Genomic DNA, 18,542 nt, shown 5'->3' on the forward strand with positions numbered 1-18,542 from the left:
CTTTCCAAAAACTAAACTAGGATGTGCATAACCTTTTGGTGTTCCGTCTAAAGTTTCATTAAAATTTACCATGCAAAACGATCTAAGTGTTTCTTTTTCTTTTTCTTTTTTTTTGAGTCTGAGTTTCGCTCTTGTTACTTTGCTGGAGTGCAGTGGTGCGACCTCAGCTCACCACAAACTCCACCTCCCGGGTTCAAGCAATTGTCCTGCCTCAGCCTCCAGGGTAGCTGGGATTACAGGCATGCGCCACCACGCCCAACTAATTTTGTATTTTTAGTGGAGACGGGGTTCTCCATGTTGAGCAGGCTGGTCTCCAATTCCCGACCTCAGGTGATCTGCCCGCCTCAGCCTTCCAAGGTGCTGGGATTACCGTGCGCGGCCCAATCTAAGTGTTTCTTGACATATCTGGCTGTCTGAGGATAGCACAAAGCCAATTTAAACAGCTAAGAAAATACCGGTTTGTCCTTGTGGCTATATTTACGGTTGAAATTGTGAAGACCAAGTGTCCTATATTTTCTTTTTTTTTTTTTTTTTTTTTGAGACGGAGTCTCGCTCTGTCGCCCAGGCTGGAGTGCAGTGGCCGGATCTCAGCTCACTGCAAGCTCCGCCTCCCGGGTTCGGGCCATTCTCCTGTCTCAGCCTCCTGAGTAGCTGGGACTACAGGCGCCCGCCACCTCGCCCGGCTAGTTTTTTGTATTTTTTAGTAGAGACGGGGTTTCACCGTGTTAGCCAGGATGGTCTCGATCTCCTGACCTAGTGATCCGCCCGTCTCGGCCTCCCAAAGTGCTGGGATTACAGGCTTGAGCCACCGCGCCCTGCCCTGTCCTATATTTTCTTGAAGGACATTTTTTTCTTTTCCTTGGACTAACCTCTTGTTGATCACTTTTTAAATCTCTCACAATAGTCATTCTTAAGTAAACCACTGAAAGGGTGTAGGGAGTGAAAAGAGCTGCAGTCTGGTTTCTGACAGAACTGGCTTACCTCTTGCTTCCCTACTTCCCATTAGCATCAGCTTCTTCATCTATAAAGAATCATTTAACAAAATGACATTTGTCTCGTAGAGCTGGTAGAGTAGTTAAATGGAATTATGTATGGAAGGACCTTAGCACAATGCCTGCACAAAATAAAAACTAAATAAATGTTAAGGTAGGTGTAGTGGTGCAGGCCTATCGTCCCATCTACTTATGAGGCTGAGACAGAAGGATTCCTTGAGCCCAGGAGTTCGAGACTGCAGTGCACACTGATGGCGCCTGTAAGTAGCCACTACACTCCAGCCTAAGCAATATAGCAAGAGCTTGTCTCTGAAAAAAAAAAAAAAAAAAAAAAAGTGCTTTTTTGAAACACAATCTCACTGTGTCGCCTGGGCAGGAGTGCAATGGTGCGATCTCAGCTCACTGCAACCTCTGCAAACCCAGCTCAAGATATCCTACCATGTCAGTCTCCCAAGCAGCTGGGACTACAGGCACTCACCACCACATGCAGCTAATTTTTATATTTTTTGTACAGATGGGGTTTCTCCATGTTTCCCAGGCTGGTCTTGAACTCCTGGGCTCAAGCAATCCTCCTGCTTTGGCCCCCAGAAAAATTGTTAATGTTGAAAAAACACTAAATAAATGTAAGCTTACAAAATAGACCTCCTCACCGCAGGCTGCCTCAGTCCTTGCAAATGATCTCGCTTGACTTCTACTTTGCTGATGTGATGAAGCTCTCAATCTACCCTCTTCTTTATGCTCATCCTTAACCCTATCCATCTCATTCCCTCCTTATTCCTATCTCAAGAAAAAACAGGTCCTCTTGCCCGCCAAGTCTATCCCTACGTCTTTGATCTCCTTTCTTCCCTCCCTCCTTCCTTCCTTCCCTTCCTCCCTTCTTCCCTTTCTCCTTCCTTCCCTCCCTCCTTCATTGTCTTTTCTTTCTTCCTTCCTTCTTTCCCTCCTCCCTTCCTTCTTTTCCTTCCTCCTTCTCTCCCTCCCTCCTTCTCTCTCTGAACCTTGCTCAGTTCTCTTCGCCCTTAGATCAGCAGTTCTCTACATTTCCTGTCCCTTCTTTTTGTTATAAATAGACTCAGTTCTCTCCTGCCCTATAGAAACAAACCATCTTTAAGCATTATATTTTAGTTATCTATTGCTACATAATAAATTACGTCAAGACTTAGTGACTTGAAACAACCACAAGTATTTCTCCTCTCCCATTGTTTCTATGAGTCTGGCATTGAGTGGCAGCTTGGTTGGGCAGTTCTGGCTTGGGGTCTGTCAAAATGTTGCAGTCAGGTCAGCTGAGGCCGCAGTATCTGAAGGGTTAATGGAAATGGAGAATCCACTTCTGAGGTAGCTCACTGCAAAAGCTGGCAAATTTGTGTTAACAAGTGGAGTCCTCTCTGTGTAAGAATCTCCTCAGGGCTGCCTGAGTGTTCTCACAACATGGTGGCTAGCATTCTCCTAGGGTATATGATTCATGCAGCCAATGCAGAAGCTATAATTTCTTTACAAACTACCTTTGGAAGTCACACACTGTTATTTCCTCTGTATTCTGGTGGTCACACAGAGCAGACTTGGTACAACATGGCACAACAAAAGTACATGAACCCTAAAAGGCAATAATGATTGGGGGCCAACTCAGAAGCTGACTGCCCCACCTACTAGCACTCTCTTTGTTCTCCTGTGACTTTGAAAAGTTGCCCACCATGGCTCCAATTTCTCATCCTCTGCTCTCTCAGGCAGAGTTACTGTTTGCAAGCAATCAAAGTTGGCTCTAGGTATTCCAAAGAGAAGTTTATTAAAAAGATATTGTTGGAAGTGCTGGAGAACTAGAGTTGCTGAGGTTGAGTCTCCAAAAAAAATGCCCAAAACTAGGCCACAAGACTGGCAGAGGAACCAAAATTTCCCTTGCTGTGGCCACTTCTACTGCTGTTGCTCAAAAAGCCAAAGCTTCTGCTACCGCTTACCCAACAAAAATACAGCTGATCCTTGAACAACACAGGTTTGAACTGCACTTACACATGGATTTTTTTCAACGAAAGTCACAGTGAGTATGCTTGCCTCTCCTGCCTCCTGTTCCACCTCTTCTGCTTCTGCCACTCCTGAGACAGCAAGACCAGCCCGTCTTCTTCCTCCTTCTCAATCTCTCAACATGAGGATGACAAGGATGAAGACCTTCATGATGATCCGCTTCCACTAAATGAATAGTATATTAGTTCGTTCTCACATTGCTATAAAGACATACCCGAGACTGATTAATTTATAAAGAAAAGAGGTTTAATTGACTTATAGCTATGCATGACTGGGGAGGCCTCAGGAAACTTACAATCATGGCGGAGGGGGAAGAGGCACATCTTACATGGTGGCAGGAGAGAGAGAGAAGAGTGAACAAAGGAGGAACTTCCAAACACTTATAAAACCATCAGGTCTCTTGAGAACTCACTCACTATCATGAGAACAGTATAGGGGAAACCGCCCCCATGATCAAATCACCTCCCGCCAGGTCCCTCCCTCAACAACTGGGGATTATAACTCAAGATGAGATTTGGGTGGGAATACAAAGCCTAGCCATTTCAAATGGTAAATATATATTTTTTCTTATTATTTTCTTAATAACATTTTCTTTTCTCTAGCATATTTTATTGTAAAAATATGGTATATAATGCATATATAAAATATGTGTTAACTGTTTATATGGGCTTCCAGTCAATAGTAGGCTATTACTACTTAAGTTTTGGGGAATAAAAAGTAATACATGGATTTTTGACAGTACAGGGGTCATTGCCCCAGCCCCATGTTGTTCAAGGGTCAACTGTAGCAAAAGATCCCACAAGAAAGTCTCTTTCCCAAGCTGTTGGTTTCTGAACAGGTGGTTAATATGGGTGTATTTGATGAGAAGCTGCATACATCACATTCCTGCATTCCAGCTGCTAGAGAGGCTGAGAATCTCAATTTTCTGAGTTCTGTTTTGGTGAGGCAAGATGCAAAAGGCTGGAAATATCCCAAACATAATAAGAGTTTTCAGAAAGTGTAGGCCACACAAAAAGAATGACAAACTGTCTGCAATATCCTCTTCTTTCTTAATCCTTGCAATTTGGCTTCTGTCTAAATTCCACTAAAGCTGCTTCTCAGCAGTCCCCAGTGATGTTACATGGGCTTTCCCACCCTTGGATCATTCCCGCACCTAGTGGGGAAATGAACTCTTGGCCAGCATCTTAGGTCAAGTTCCCCAGAAGTGGACCCTGAGTGCATTCATGCCTTTGATTTTTTTTTTTTTTTTTTTTTTTGAGGTGGAGTCTCACTCTGTTGCCCAGTTTGGAGTGCAGTGGTGTGAACTCAGCCCATTGCAACCTCTGCCTCCCTGGTTTAAGCGATTCTCCTGCCTCAGCCTCCCAAGTAATTGGGATTACAGGCATGCACCACCATAACCAGCTAATTCTTGTATTTTTAGTAGAGATGGGGTTTTGCCATGTTGGCCAGGCTGGTCTTGAACCCCTGGCCTCAGGTGATCCACCCACCTCAGCCTCCAAAAGTCCTGAGATTACAGATATGAGTCACTACACCCACCAATGCCTTTGATTTATTAAGAAAGTTTCTCCAGAGGAGTCAGGTTAGGAGGTGGGGGACATAGGACAGCAGGGTCCTATACAAGGCCCTACATGATTGTGCCCTGTCTCCCCAACCTCATCTCACCACACATTCCCCGTGCTCACAAAGCTCCCCCACAGCAATCTGCTCTCTGCTGCTGCTACACACCATGCCCTTTCTTGCTTGAGAGCTACTGTCCTTGCTCTTCCCTCCACCTGAAGACCTTTCCCCTGACGTGGGACATGGTCCTCATCATCCTTCAGGCCACAGCTCTCTTGGCATCCTATCTTAGTGGCCTTTTCACTCCTTCCCCAGGTGGTAGCAATCATATCAGTCTGTATATGTCCCTCAAAGCCTTTATGATAATCCAGAATTATTAATGGATTTGTTCAAATGTTATTGTGTCCCTTCCCCAAAGAAAACTGAAAGTTGCCTGAAGAGGATTGCCTAATAAATATGTTGGGAGCCACCAAAATTCTTAGATTTTGGTAGGCATTCCGAAAATAAGTGCTAAAGGAATGAATGGAAAAGTGTGCTTTGGAGAAGGAAGATGTTGTTAAACAGGACAACAAAACACAACATTATAAATCAATAGATAATTTAACCTCATAAAAGTTTAAAACTTCTCTATTTTAAAAGATGAGTAAACCTATTGAAAAGTGAAAAAATGCCTGTAATCCCAGCACTTTGGGAGGCCAAGGTGGGTGGATCACGAGATCAGGAGATCAAGACCATCCTGGCCAACATGGTGAAACCCCATCTTTACTAAAAATACAAAAAAATTCCCCAGGTATGGTGGCACACACCTGTAGTCCCAGCTACTCAGGAGTCGGAGGCAGAAGAATCACTTGAACCCGGGAGGCAGAGGTTGCAGTGAGCTGAGATCATGCCACTGCACTCTAGCCTGGTGACAGAGCATGACTCTGTCTCAAAAAAAAAAAAAAAAAAACAAAAGTGAAAAAAAAAATTAGAACACATAAAACAGACCATAGGTTTGTTCAAGAACCCCTACCAAGTTAAGTGACTCATCTCACACAAATAAGAGCATTTTACTTTATTAAAAGTAAAAAGAGGCCCAGAATTACAATAAAAAGAGAGTAAGATTACTATTAATGATTATGGGAAACTTAATTAGCTCCAAATAAACAATGATGATTTTTAGTGTTCCTACTAAATCTCCATCGAACACTGTAATTATATCCTTGCCTCTCCTCCCTACACCCATCCCAACTTTCCAACCCAATGTATCCCTTGTTAAATTAAGTTTAGCCTAAAGCTGTCTCCTTACCTCAAAAGGTTCCTCTGTACATAGTGAACTGTAACCTATCTGGATGTGTAAACAGACTGTAACCTACTCTTGTATTAATTGTGGAGTTTCAGCCAATCACAGGCAGCCAACTGTACAAACTGTATGTAAATAAGGCCAACCTGTAACCAGTCCTGCTGTTCCTGTGCCTCACTTCCTTTCTCTGTCCATAAATTCTCTGACCACTGGGCAGTGCCATAGTCTTTCTGAACCTATTCTGGCTCAGGAGGCTGCCCATCATTCTTTGCGCAGCTAAACTCTGCTCAAAATAATTTGTTTAAAGTTTTTATTTTAACACCCTAAGCTACCTCTGCTCACATAGGGGTTTGCATATTCCCCTAAGAGAATATGATCTTAACTGCTGGAAATTTAGGGCTTTGGGGAAGGAGTGTTGCCTTATTGGTCTTCATACCTCAGGGTCAGTGTGATGCTTGTCACAAAATAGGTCCTAGGGCTTAGGACATCCACACAGTCTCAGTGCAGATACTACTTAGCCCAGAGACCTGGTGGCTAGGCTGATTCTCTCCTTTCCAATAGGAGTCCTCTGCCACAAACACACTCCACCTGATCATCAGTCAGACCAAGAAGCATCCGAGCTTGATCCCCCTCTTTGTACTTATTGGAGTTTTGTATTTATTGGAGATACTGGAGCAGCACTGTATGTCGTGTGTCTGGCATTGTTCAATCCAGATGTTAGCTGAGACAGAAAGAATAACCCAGAGCCCTGGAACAAGCTGGGTCCCAGTGATTAATACAAGTTCTACTCAGTGAATGTGGATTACAGCAAACTGAAGAAAGAAGGTCCATATTTCTAAATGAAATGTTTTGGGCCGGGCGTGGTGGCTCAAGCCTGTAATCCCAGCACTTTGGGAGGCCGAGACGGGCGGATCACGAGGTCAGGAGATCGAGACTATCCTGGCTAACACGGTGAAACCCCATCTCTACTAAAAAATACAAAAAACTAGCCGGGCGCGGTGGCGGGCGCCTGTAGTCCCAGCTACTCAGGAGGCTGAGGCAGGAGAATGGCGTGAACCTGGGAGGCGGAGCTTGCAGTGAGCTGATATCCAGCCACTGCACTGCAGCCTGGGCAACAGAGCCAGACTCCGTCTCAAAAAAAAAAAAAGAAATGTTTTGTTATAAATCTGCTTTAGAATGAAGGTCTTCCAGAAGCCATCCTCACAATTTTCCACTTAACCAGGAAATATCCTCTAAATTCATGAAATCATGTTGATGTAATCTATTGGAGATTACACTGATTAATAAATAACTGAAACTTGGCAGAGTGTAGTGGCTCACGCCAATAATCCCAGCACTTCGGGAGTCCAAGGTGGGTGAATCACCTGAGGTCAGGAGTTCGAGACCAGCCTGACCCACATGGTGAAACCCTGTCTCTACTAAAAATACAAAAATTACCTGGGTGTGGTGGCATGCACCTGTAATCTCAGCTACTCAGGAGGCTGAGACAGGAGAATCACTTGAACCCAGGAGGCAGAGGTTGCAGTGAGCTGAGATCATATCACTACACTCCAGGCTGGGGGCACTACTGCACTCCAGGCTGGGCAACAGAGCAAGACTCCATCTCAAAATAAATAAATATATAAATGAATAACTGAAACTTGAAAAAAAAATAGGTTTTAGGGGTGCAAGAGCAGTAACTGCAGGAGAAAAGTCCCCAAGCAGGTAAGAGGAAATGAAGCCCAAGGGCAAAGTGAACATGTTGGACTTCCTTCTTAATAATCAACAGGAGTGTGTGGAGGCGGAGGCAGTGGCAGACAAGGGAGTGTGTACATGCTTAAGGCTTTCTATGTCCTCTTGTTGAATATCAGGCACACGGAGAGAAATGTGAAAGATCTGAGGGGAGTGAAGGTGTGAAGTGGTCATACGAGACAGTGGAAAAACTAATATACTAGGGATGCCTAATAAGGTTACTGGGTGGCTGGGTGTGGTGGCGCATCCCTGTAATCCCAGCACTTTGGGAGGTCAAGGTGGGCAGATCACGAAGTCAAGAGATCAAGACCATCCTGGCCAACATGGTGAAACTCTGTCTCTACTAAAAATACAAAAATTAGCCAGGAGTGGTGGCACCTGCCTGTAGTCCCAGCTACTCAGGAGGCTGAGGCAGAAGAATTGCTTGAACCTGGGAGGCAGAGGTTGCAGTGAGCCGAGATCACACCACTGCACTCCAGCCTGACGACAGAGCAAGACTCTGTCTCAAAATAAATACGTACATACATACATACATACATACATACGTACATACGTACATACATACATACATACATAAAATAAGTGTTGGAAATTGGTGCTAGGTGCCGCAAAGAAGAACCTGCACTTAGATCGAAAATTTCTCATCAAGGCAATTTAGTTCTGCAGAAGGGTGCTGCCTGTATCCAAAGTGATTGCACACCACACAAAGGAGAGAAGGAGTTTTTATTCCTAAGGCAGTTCCTGCTTCTGTCTTTTCCCCTTTGGCTGGAGTCAGACTGCACAATCTAAGCCAACCCGATTTGCTAAGTCTTGAACTTTTCCAAATAGGGTAAACATGAGATTTGCAAAGGAAGGAGGGGAGGGAAAGGAAGGGGTAGGGTTGACTTACAAAACAAGAAAGAAGGAAGTTTGAAACTGTTTCCAAATAAGGTAGAGAAATGAGAACTTTGAAGGCCAAGGTGACGACCAGGGTGAAGAAGGGGGAAGGAGAGAGAAGGGAAGGGTGGATTTATGACCTCACCACTCACGACCATAGAGTTGAGTTTTGAAGAGGAACTTATTTGTTCCAACAATAAGGTTACTGGGTGGCATTGAATGTGCAGTTGAGATTTGTGATCATGAAACTAAAGCAAGAACTGGTCGGCCAGGCACAGCAGCTCATGCCTGTAATCCTAGCACTTTGGGAGGCTGAGGCGGGTGGGTCACGAGGTCAGGAGTTCAAGACCAGCCTGGCCAATATGGTGAAACCCCATCTCTACTAAAAATACAAAAATCAACTGGGCATGGTGGCATGCACCTGTAATCCCAGCTACTAGGGAGACTGAGGCAGGAAAATCGCTTGAACCCAGAAGGCAAAGATTGCAGTGAGCCAAGATCGCACCACTGCACACCAGCCTGGGCAACAGAGTAAGACTCCATCTCAAAATAATAATAATAATGATAATAATTTAAAAGAACCAGTCAACACAGTTTTGTGCTATTGTCCAGCAATAATTATCTGCCCAGGTAAAGGAACAGAAGAGGTAGAGAATGGGATTTAATCAAGATTGCATGTTTGCTAGAGGAGTAAGCCATTGAAGAGAGGGCCTACAAAATTTGTGGAATGTGTGAGAGGTGATTAGTATGATGGACCATCTACTCTAACCTTAGTAAGGGAAATGAAAATGTAATAGAGTGCCTGATTGTGAAAATACACTAGGATCAAAGGATTAGAGGCCTGTTGAGACTGAAGAATTGTTGGAGTGAAGACACTGGTGTTAGAGATGTAGAGGATAGGAGGTGGTGGTCAGATAATGGGATACTGAAGTTAATTTTTAATAATTATGCATTTAAGATGATGAAATGTTCATGTTATGGCCAAGGTGATCAATAGTTTAGGTAGGATAAAAAGATATTTAAAGAGGTAGAGGAACTGAAACTCTGATATGCAAGATGGATCATCCACGAGGTTGGGGAAATCTCAAAAAATGGAGTGGAAAGATGAGTTTTGAATGAGTGAGCCATTACATGCTTTGGGGATGTGAAGACCATTTAATCTTCTTAAGAGTTCTACATAAAATTCAAGAATTTGGCCAGACATGCCCGTAATCCCAGCACATCGGGAGGCTGAGATGGGCAGATCACTTGAGCCCAGGAGTTTGAGACCAGCCTGGGAAATATGATGAAACCCCGTCTCTACAAGAAAATACAAAAATTAACTGGGTGTGGTGACACATACATGTGGTCCCTGCTACTCAGGAGGCTGAGGTGGGAGGATCGCCTGGGCTGGGGGAAGTTGAGGCTGCAATGAGCCATGATTGAGCCACTGCCCTCAAACCTGGGCAGTGAGAGAGACCCTGATTCAAAAAAAAAAAAAAAAAAAAAGCAGAACTTTTATCTCTACTTAAAGAAGAAGGTGTTTTGAATAATTGCCTGAAGTCACGCAGGGTAAGGGCTTCAGCTGGAGTTCGAACCTAAGTTTCTCTGACTCCAAAGCTTATTAAATTCTTTCTCTGCCAGTATGCATCTTCCATTTCTCATTGGTAAGACCCAGCAGAAGAGAGTTAAGGCATGATCCATGAGATGCTCCAATAGTGAATTCTAAGCTCAGAAAATAAAATAAATCTCAGCAATAAAAAAAAAATATATATATATATATATATATATAAAATGTATTTATCTATTTGATTTAGATTTGGGTTTGAATGCTTTATATATATATAATAAAGCGTATATAATATAATATACATATTATATGTATATATAAAAAATAAAAATCCTGCTGAAATGCTTGGGGCAGGGGCAGGATGGGGGTGGAATCAGACACTAGAAATGTTTAATCTTGTGGATATCATTAATTTTTAGGCACTACAGTAGAAATGTGAGTTAACTGTTTGGAGGGATAAATGAGGTTCTAGAATTGAGCCACAGAATCATAGAGCTAGTAGGGATCTTAGTAAATATTTCATTCATTCATTTTCTGCTGAGAAAACTGATACTCAAAAAAGTTAAGTGACTTGTGTAAATTCACAAAGCTAGGTGGTAATGCAAAGTCTAACCCAGGTAATGTAAGGACCACCAGCCTGTTCCATCACATAGACTGTGGTTTTTTCTTCCCACTCCAAAGGATTTTAAGTCAGAATTCTTGAGACTGTATGCTTTTCCTAGAAGGGGCATGCTTCCCCAAAAGTTCAATGCACTGTGCTTGAGAGTCTTCTCCAAGGTGCATTTGGCATGACTGGTATTCACGTGGCCCCTTTACGCTCGATTTTACTGATGGCTGGCCACCTCTCATATCCAGGAACAACCTACTTTGTAGAAACCATGACTGTAACTTGCTCTAAACCTGTGGTCAAATCTTGCCAGAGGCAACAATCCTCTTCCTGATGGGATCTTTCCCATGACTCTGTTGAGGAACTGGAAGGTCCAGTTTCTGTGGCCAATAGAGAAATCCTAATAATTGAGCACTAAAATGTGAGACAATAGAAGACCCTCACCACGGATACTCCAAAGGCTGAAAATGCACTGAACTGTCTCAGCCTCCTCAGTGAAGGCAGAGTCAGCAGATGAGTGTGTTCCTGTACCTTCCAGCTTTATGCTTCTCCTGTGGTTGAGAGAAAGGAGCTGGAGTGGATTGGAGGAGAAGCTGAGGTGGATTAGGAAACTACTTCCTTTTCTACAAGCTTACTTCAGGAATAGTCAATCAAGGCTCTTCAACGTGACTAAATATTGCGTTAAGCATCCTTTGCTTTGGAGACATCAGCTTTCTAAAATGAGGGCTATTAAGGCAAGTGGCTGTGTAGGGCTTCATGCATTATGAATTTGCTAGTCATGGATGAATACAAATAACCTTGCAATCAGGACACAGCTGGTAATTAGAAACAACTCTTCTTTTGATTCAATTAACCACCTGAAGAAATTAGGTTTTTATTTAGATTTGGGTTTGAATGCTGTAGTCCCCTTTAAAACAAGGAGAAAGATTGACAATTCTGAAGTGTAGAACATCTCTTCCAGATTTGCAACAGGGGAGTTCTCTCCATTATGATTAAAAATCAATAGATTAAAAGAAAATGACCCACCATGTGTCATTGTTGTGAATAATTGCCATTGATCAGCTCAGGAGGGAGAATGGGGCAGAATAGCTTCCATTTCCGAAATCAGATCTTCCCCACAGTTGAGACAGCCTCCTGCTCTAACTGGTTTGACAACAGGAGACCGACCTATGGTTGGGAAGCTAGCCAGTGATTACCCAGGGAGTAGGTAGCAGCTCAAAGATGGAAACACAGAGCTCCTCATTTTCCAATCCACTGCACACTGCCTATAGCACACGACCCCCACAGATGTGCAAAACGAAGGAGGAAATGTGTGACCTCTTCTGAACCAAATCTTGTTGTCCTCTCTGAGCTTAGGACTCTACTGAAATGCTAGATAGAAGCAGATTGTGTTTCCCCACCTCCACCCGTGATAAGAAAAGTGCTTAATAAAATCCAAGAAATGTGGTAATAAAATCTAAGAAATGTGGTCGACATCCCAGAAGAAAGGTGTTGCCTAGCAGCAGTGACCTTTAAAGAAAGGTCAGATAGACCCTTAAAGGATTTTTACGACATTGGGAGTCAAGTTTCCCGATGATTTATCTAAATATAGTACTGAGAATATACCACCTGCATTATTGGAGGGAGGCTTTGAATACTCAGCCTCCAAAGATAAATATTAATGATAATGTCCAACATGTACCTGGAGCATTGTTTCCCAAAGTATGGTACACATTCCTGTACAGATGCCACAGATGGTATGCAAAGTGATTTTAGGTACTATCTGATGAATATTTGTTATTTTATAGGTTATGTAATTGTTTAAAAATGCGTTTGAAAACGTAACCATTTCGCCATTCGTCAGATTGAATGAAGATAGACTGGGTGTGGGGGCTGAGGCAGGAGGATCACCTGAGCTCAGGAGTTCAAGGCCACAGTGAGCTATGATTGCATGATTGCACCACTGCACTCTGGCCTGGGTGACAGAGCAAGACCCTGTCTCTTAAAGACAATTTTAAAAATACAAAAAGAGCCGGGCGCGGTGGCTCAAGCCTGTAATCCCAGCACTTTGGGAGGCCGAGACGGGTGGATCACGAGGTCAGGAGATCGAGACCATCCTGGCTAACACAGTGAAACCCCGTCTCTACTAAAAAATACAAAAAACTAGCCGGGCGACATGGCGGGTGCCGGTAGTCCCAGCTACTCGGGAGGCTGAGGCAGGAGAATGGCGTGAACCCGGGAGGCGGAGCTTGCAGTGAGCTGAGATCCGGCCACTGCACTCCAGCCTGGGCGGCAGAGTGAGACTCCGTCTCAAAAAATACAAAAACAAAAACAAAAACAAAACAAAAAATACAAAAAGAGTGAACAGAGTTGCTTAGGATGAAACTAAGTTTTAAGAAATGATTTAAATAAACTCGGTTTTAAAATTTAACTAAAGAAGAGCCAGTTCTTAAATATGGCTGGCATTTTGCAAGTAATAATTTGGTGCTTGTTTTGTTCTAGGCACTTTGTACAGGATTGCAGTCTCTCCTTCATTCCTTGTTTTTCTGGAAACTCAGGCTAATCATATCTGTGAGTTGGTGAAATGGAACTTACTTGGGGTTTTTGTTTTTGTTTTTGTTTTTTTCTGAGATGGAGTTTCACTCTTGTTGCCCAGGTTGGAGTGCAGTAGCGCAATCTCAGCTCACTGCAACCTTCACTTTCCAGGTTCAAGATATTCTCCTGCCTCAGCCTCCCAAATAGCTGGGATTACAGGCACGTGCCACCATGCCCAGCTAATTGGTGTATTTTTACTAGAGACGGGGTTTTGCCATGTTGACCAGGCTGGTCTCGAACTCCTGACCTCAGGTGATCCACCCACTTCAGCCTCCCAAAGTACTTGGATTACAGGCATGTGTCACCATGCCCAGCTAATTATATACATTATATATATACACACACACACACAATATATATATATATATATATATATAAATACACACAGAAACATATATATATATATATTTTTAGTAGAGACAGAGTTTCTCCATGTTGGTCAGGCTGGTCTTGAACTCCCGACCTCCGGTGATCCGACTGCCTCGACCTCCCAAAGTGCTGGGATTACAGGCATGAGCCACCACGCCCAGCCTTCTTTTATTTTCTAAACACTCCACCCTTTGAATTAAATCCTCTTGGGATATGGAGTTTGCAGGATTATTGACAAACATATGAAATTCTCCTGCTTTAAACAGAAAGCTTTAGAATTATTTCAGGGTTGTGATAGATACTACCTCATGTAAGCAGACGGTGTACATCTTTCCCAACTCTGCATGGGTAATGGTGGTACATGCCAATAATCCCAGCTACTTGGGAGGCTGAGGCAAGAGAATCGCTTGAACTCGGGAGGCGGAGGTTGCAGTGAACCAGCCTGGGAAACAAGAGCGAAACTCAGTCTCAAAAAATAAAAATAAATTAAAAACAAATACAATAAGAAATCTTATTTTCTAACGTGATAGTTTAAGCTAATTTTTTTTCCATCCAGCCATGGGCTGCCTGTTGGTTTCATTCTTGAGATTCCCACACTTTAAAAAATGACAGCCAGAAATGTATGAATGCCGGATAATCCCTTAAAGTCTTCACGTTGTGCTTGCTCTGCTGCATAATTCGATGACCACATTCACTGTGCTTTTGCTGTCGTTTGAACTCAGACACCCTGGCTTCTCTCAACCACACTGACATCAAGGAGCCTATTTCAGTTGCAGCCAATTTCATCAGATTTTTGATCTTTCAAGAACAGATTGTAAAGCTCTTTTTAAACATTGTGTTGCGTCTCTTGTTAACATAATCTTCACGGCAGGAGAAAAGGGAAAGTTTTCTGGGTTCTACCTAGGGATTTAACAAGGGTCAGAGAAAGAAAAGGCAAAAACATCCAGGTCAGCGTATGTTACACAAATTCTGGTAATCACTATTCCTGATTATGACCCTTCATGGTCTTTCTGTGTCATTTAGTATGGCCCAACATTTAATTCAAGATTATACGAGTTAACCCAGAGAACTGGCAGAACTATGGCTGGTGAGCTAATCCCAGCCCACTTTATGCTGAATCTCTAGTAAAATACACTCACATAAATACTTTGAATCCTACCTGTGGTGAAACATTCCCAAAATCTGTTTCAAAAAAATACGTCTAGACTTTTAATGCCATGAATTTATGAATCTTTTCAGGTTCTTCTGCATATGACATTTGAATTTTGCACTTCACCTCCCTGATCATATTGTGTTTGAATCCCAGATATTTTTAGAGCATCAATAAGAGATGGAGCTTGTGAAAAATTATCCTCTTTCTACTATGTAGGAGATGTGGCTTCCTGAGTCAAGAGAAATGCTATAGCTGGCATTTTAGAAAGTTTGGAGGATCTTAAAAAACATCTTTCAAATCTTGCCATATCTCTCATTTTAATTACTGGGATTTCTGGTAAAAGCCTCAATTTTCAGTAAGAGACCTGGTCAGATTGTAAGTTAAAATAGCAATCTGCAGAGATACTCTGTGCATTTGGATTTTAGTTATTTTAGCCCCATATCTACAAGCCAAAGGCATTCAGTGATTTCTAAGCATTTTTGGCTATTACCTACATTATAAAATAAATTTTATATGATAAATAAGTTTATATACACATATAATTGAATTATAAATTACATGAAACATTTCTTACCCTTACTATATATAATAATATACTTTGATGTTTTCTCTTCTATGCTATTTTTAAACCATTAGTTCATGATGGGTTTCAACCAAAATCTCGTAAAGTTTTTGAGTTTTATTTCATGTCTCGTGGCAAGAATCTCAAAGTTTGAGACAGCTGTTAAAATATCCACTGATGGCCGGGCGCAGTGGCTCATGCCTGTAATCCCAGCACTTTAGGAGACCGAGGCAGGCGAATCACCTGAGGTCGGGAGTTTGAGACCAGCCTGACCAACATGGAGAAACCCCATCTCTACTAAAAATATAAAAGTAACCAGGCATGGTGGCGCATGCCTGTAATCTCAGCAACTCGGGAGGCTGAGGTAGGAGAATCGCTTCAACCCGGGAGACGGAGGTTGTGGTGAGCCAAGATTGCGCTATTGAACTCCAGCCTGGGCAGCAAGAGCAAAACTCAGTCTCAAAAAAAAAAAACAACCCAAAAATTAGCTGGGCATGGTGGCACGCACCTGTAGCCCCAGCTACTTGGGAGGCTGAGACAGGAAAATTGCTTGAACCCGAGAGGCTGATGTTGTAGTGAGCCAAGATCACACCACTGCACTCCAGCCTGGGAGATAGAGCAAGACTCTGCCTCTAAACAAATAAATAAAATAAAATATCCAGTGATGTTAGAAGAAACCATCCTACTGCATTGCTCCCAGCATTTCTTGTTCTCTTTAAATGGTTCACAGCCACAGCTACCTACTTCTCAAGAGCTTCCCCTTCAGTAGTACATTGTGTCCTACCTTATTACAGATGAAAATTAGGTTAGCAGTTTGCTGATTTATAACCAGCCTCTCTATATTTTGGTACATACGTAGGAATTTCACTATTAATTTCAATAACTGATTCTAATAAACCACAAATCCTGTTACCTAGATTCCACAATTCACTGTAGTGAACATATTTTTAACATATTCTTAACAAAATAGGGAAGAAATACTCATGACAATTGTAGTCCTCATTTTTGTAACTGACCACATGTTCGCAGCTGGTATATATAACCACATTTTTCTGCTACCAGTCTGTAGTCAGCAAGCATCTCTTGGTCATGGTTCTTTACCCGGTGAGGTGACCAAAACCATCATTCCTGAAGAATCTGGGCCATTTTATAGTCCTGCTTAGATTGGGTTCTTGTAATTTCCAATTGACCTTAACCACGGATGTGGTAATACTAAGAGATGCCCTAAAGGATCTTCTGTATTCCAGACATACCTTACCTCTATTGTGGTGTAGTAGTAGAATTTTCCCTTGGTAGTCAAGATCAATGTGCCAGCCAACACCATAATTCCCTTCCTGGCCTGATGACCCAGAGGCATGAAGAACCCAAAGCAGTCGGGTGGCAGTCTTCACTTCCAGTTCAATGGACTCGTTGTGTCTCCTGAAGGAAGCATTCTTTTCTCTGGAACTAAGGCCTCTAGGCCTGCAAGGCACAAAGTCAGGGGAACAGGAAGCAAACATTTTGCTAGTGGGTCACTAGGGGTGATGGTAAGTGGTGCCACTTCTACTTCTGTCCCTTGATTCCTAGACCCATGAATGCTTACTATGGGAGAAACAGAACCGTATATTAGATGCTGATTCAGAGCATATACAGCCTTCTGGAGAATCTTGCCCCAGCCCTGCAAAGTATTGTTACCCATCTGGCACTGTAACTGCAGCTTCACGAGGCCATTCCATAGTTCTACCGGCCAAATGCTTCAGGATAGTGGGGAGCATGGTAGGACCAGTGAATTTCATGAGTCTGAGCCCATTGCCAAGCTTCTTTGATTTTGAAGTGAGTTTCTTGGTCAGAGCAATGACATGTTAAATACCATGGTGGTGGATAAGATGTTCTGTAAGTCCACAGATGGTAGTTTTTGCAGAAACGTTGTTAGCAAGAAAGGCAAATCCAAATCCAGAGTATGTGTTTATTCCAGTAAGGACAAAACATTGCCCTTTCCATGATGGAAATACTCCCATGTAATCAACCTTTCCACCAGGTAGCTGGCTGATCACCCCAGGGAATGGTGCCACAGTGGGGCTCAGTTTTGGTCTCTGATGCCAGGTCAGCTTTGAGGAGTGGAAGTTCGTGTCTCTCAGCCCATGCATAACCTCCATCTCTGCCACTGTGGCCATTGTGTTCATGAGCCAATTAAGCTACTGTAGGGGTGTCTGGTGAAGGCTGCTGACTGGTATTTACAGAATGGGTCATCCTATTCACTTGATTATTAAAACCCTCCTCTGCTGAGGTCACCGTTTGGTGAGCATTCAGATGGGACACAAATATCTTTGCATCCTTTGCCCACTCCAAAAGCTCTATCCACATACCTCTTCCCCCATTTCTTTTGTTACCAATTTTCTTATAATGTTCTTTCCAATTCCTTCACCATCAGTGTATACCAATCACTGTATAATCATATATCTGATCATTTCTCCTTTCAAGCAAAGTGAACTGCCTGAAATTCTGCCCATTGTGAAGATTTTCTTTCATTATTGTCCTTAAGGATGTCCCAGAAGGGAGCCGAAGTGCTACAACTCTTTACTTTTGCACAATTTAGGTGCCTGTTTATTGTGCAGACTCGTCCATAAGCCAGGCCCTAGTCTTCTTTTCCTCTGTCAACTGAGCCTAGGGAACTCAAGTACCAATGGTCCTGCTGAATTATATGGCCTAAAATTAACCATCACAGGCTGGGCTCGGTGGCTCACGCCTGTAATCCCAGCACTTTGGGAAGCCAAGACGGGCGGATCACCGAGGTCAGGAGTTCAAGACCAGCCTGACTAACATGGAGAAACCCTGTCTCTACTAAAAATACAAAATTAGCCAGGTGTGGTGGCCCATGCCTGTAATCCCAGCTACTGGGGAGGCTGAGACAGGAGAATTGCTTGAACGTGGGAAGTGGAGGTTGCAGAGAGCCGAGATCGCGCCATTGTACTTCAGCCTGGGCAATAAGAGCAAAACTCCATCTCAAAAAAAAAAAAAAAAAAAAACATTAACCATCACACAGCCCAAATTCCTTTTCCTTTGTGTTATCACAATTTATTACTCTTTGTTAAAATGTCATAACCACTTCTTTGGAGGATTTTTATTTCTTTTCTGTAAAACCTGCCTCCTCCATGTGCATGAAAAATAAATCTTTTCTCTTGTTTATTGGTCTTTGTCAGTTTAATACACAGGACCCAGTGATAAACTTGACGGTAGAGGGAAAGTTTTTTTCTTTCCTGCACAAGATAGCCACCCAAGTTAGAATTAGGGTTCA

The 18,542-nt window shown here is 42.8% G+C and overlaps 1 pseudogene; it reads left to right on the top strand.

The window, feature by feature from the left end:
* Positions 1–1,243: 1,243 nt before the first annotated feature.
* LOC126937329 (cytochrome c oxidase subunit NDUFA4-like) lies at positions 1,244–6,686 on the top strand (annotated as a pseudogene).
* The last annotated feature ends 11,856 nt before the right edge of the window (positions 6,687–18,542 follow it).

The sequence above is a fragment of the Macaca thibetana genome, chromosome 15 (assembly GCF_024542745.1).
Source record: "Macaca thibetana thibetana isolate TM-01 chromosome 15, ASM2454274v1, whole genome shotgun sequence".
Taxonomy (NCBI): domain Eukaryota; kingdom Metazoa; phylum Chordata; class Mammalia; order Primates; family Cercopithecidae; genus Macaca; species Macaca thibetana.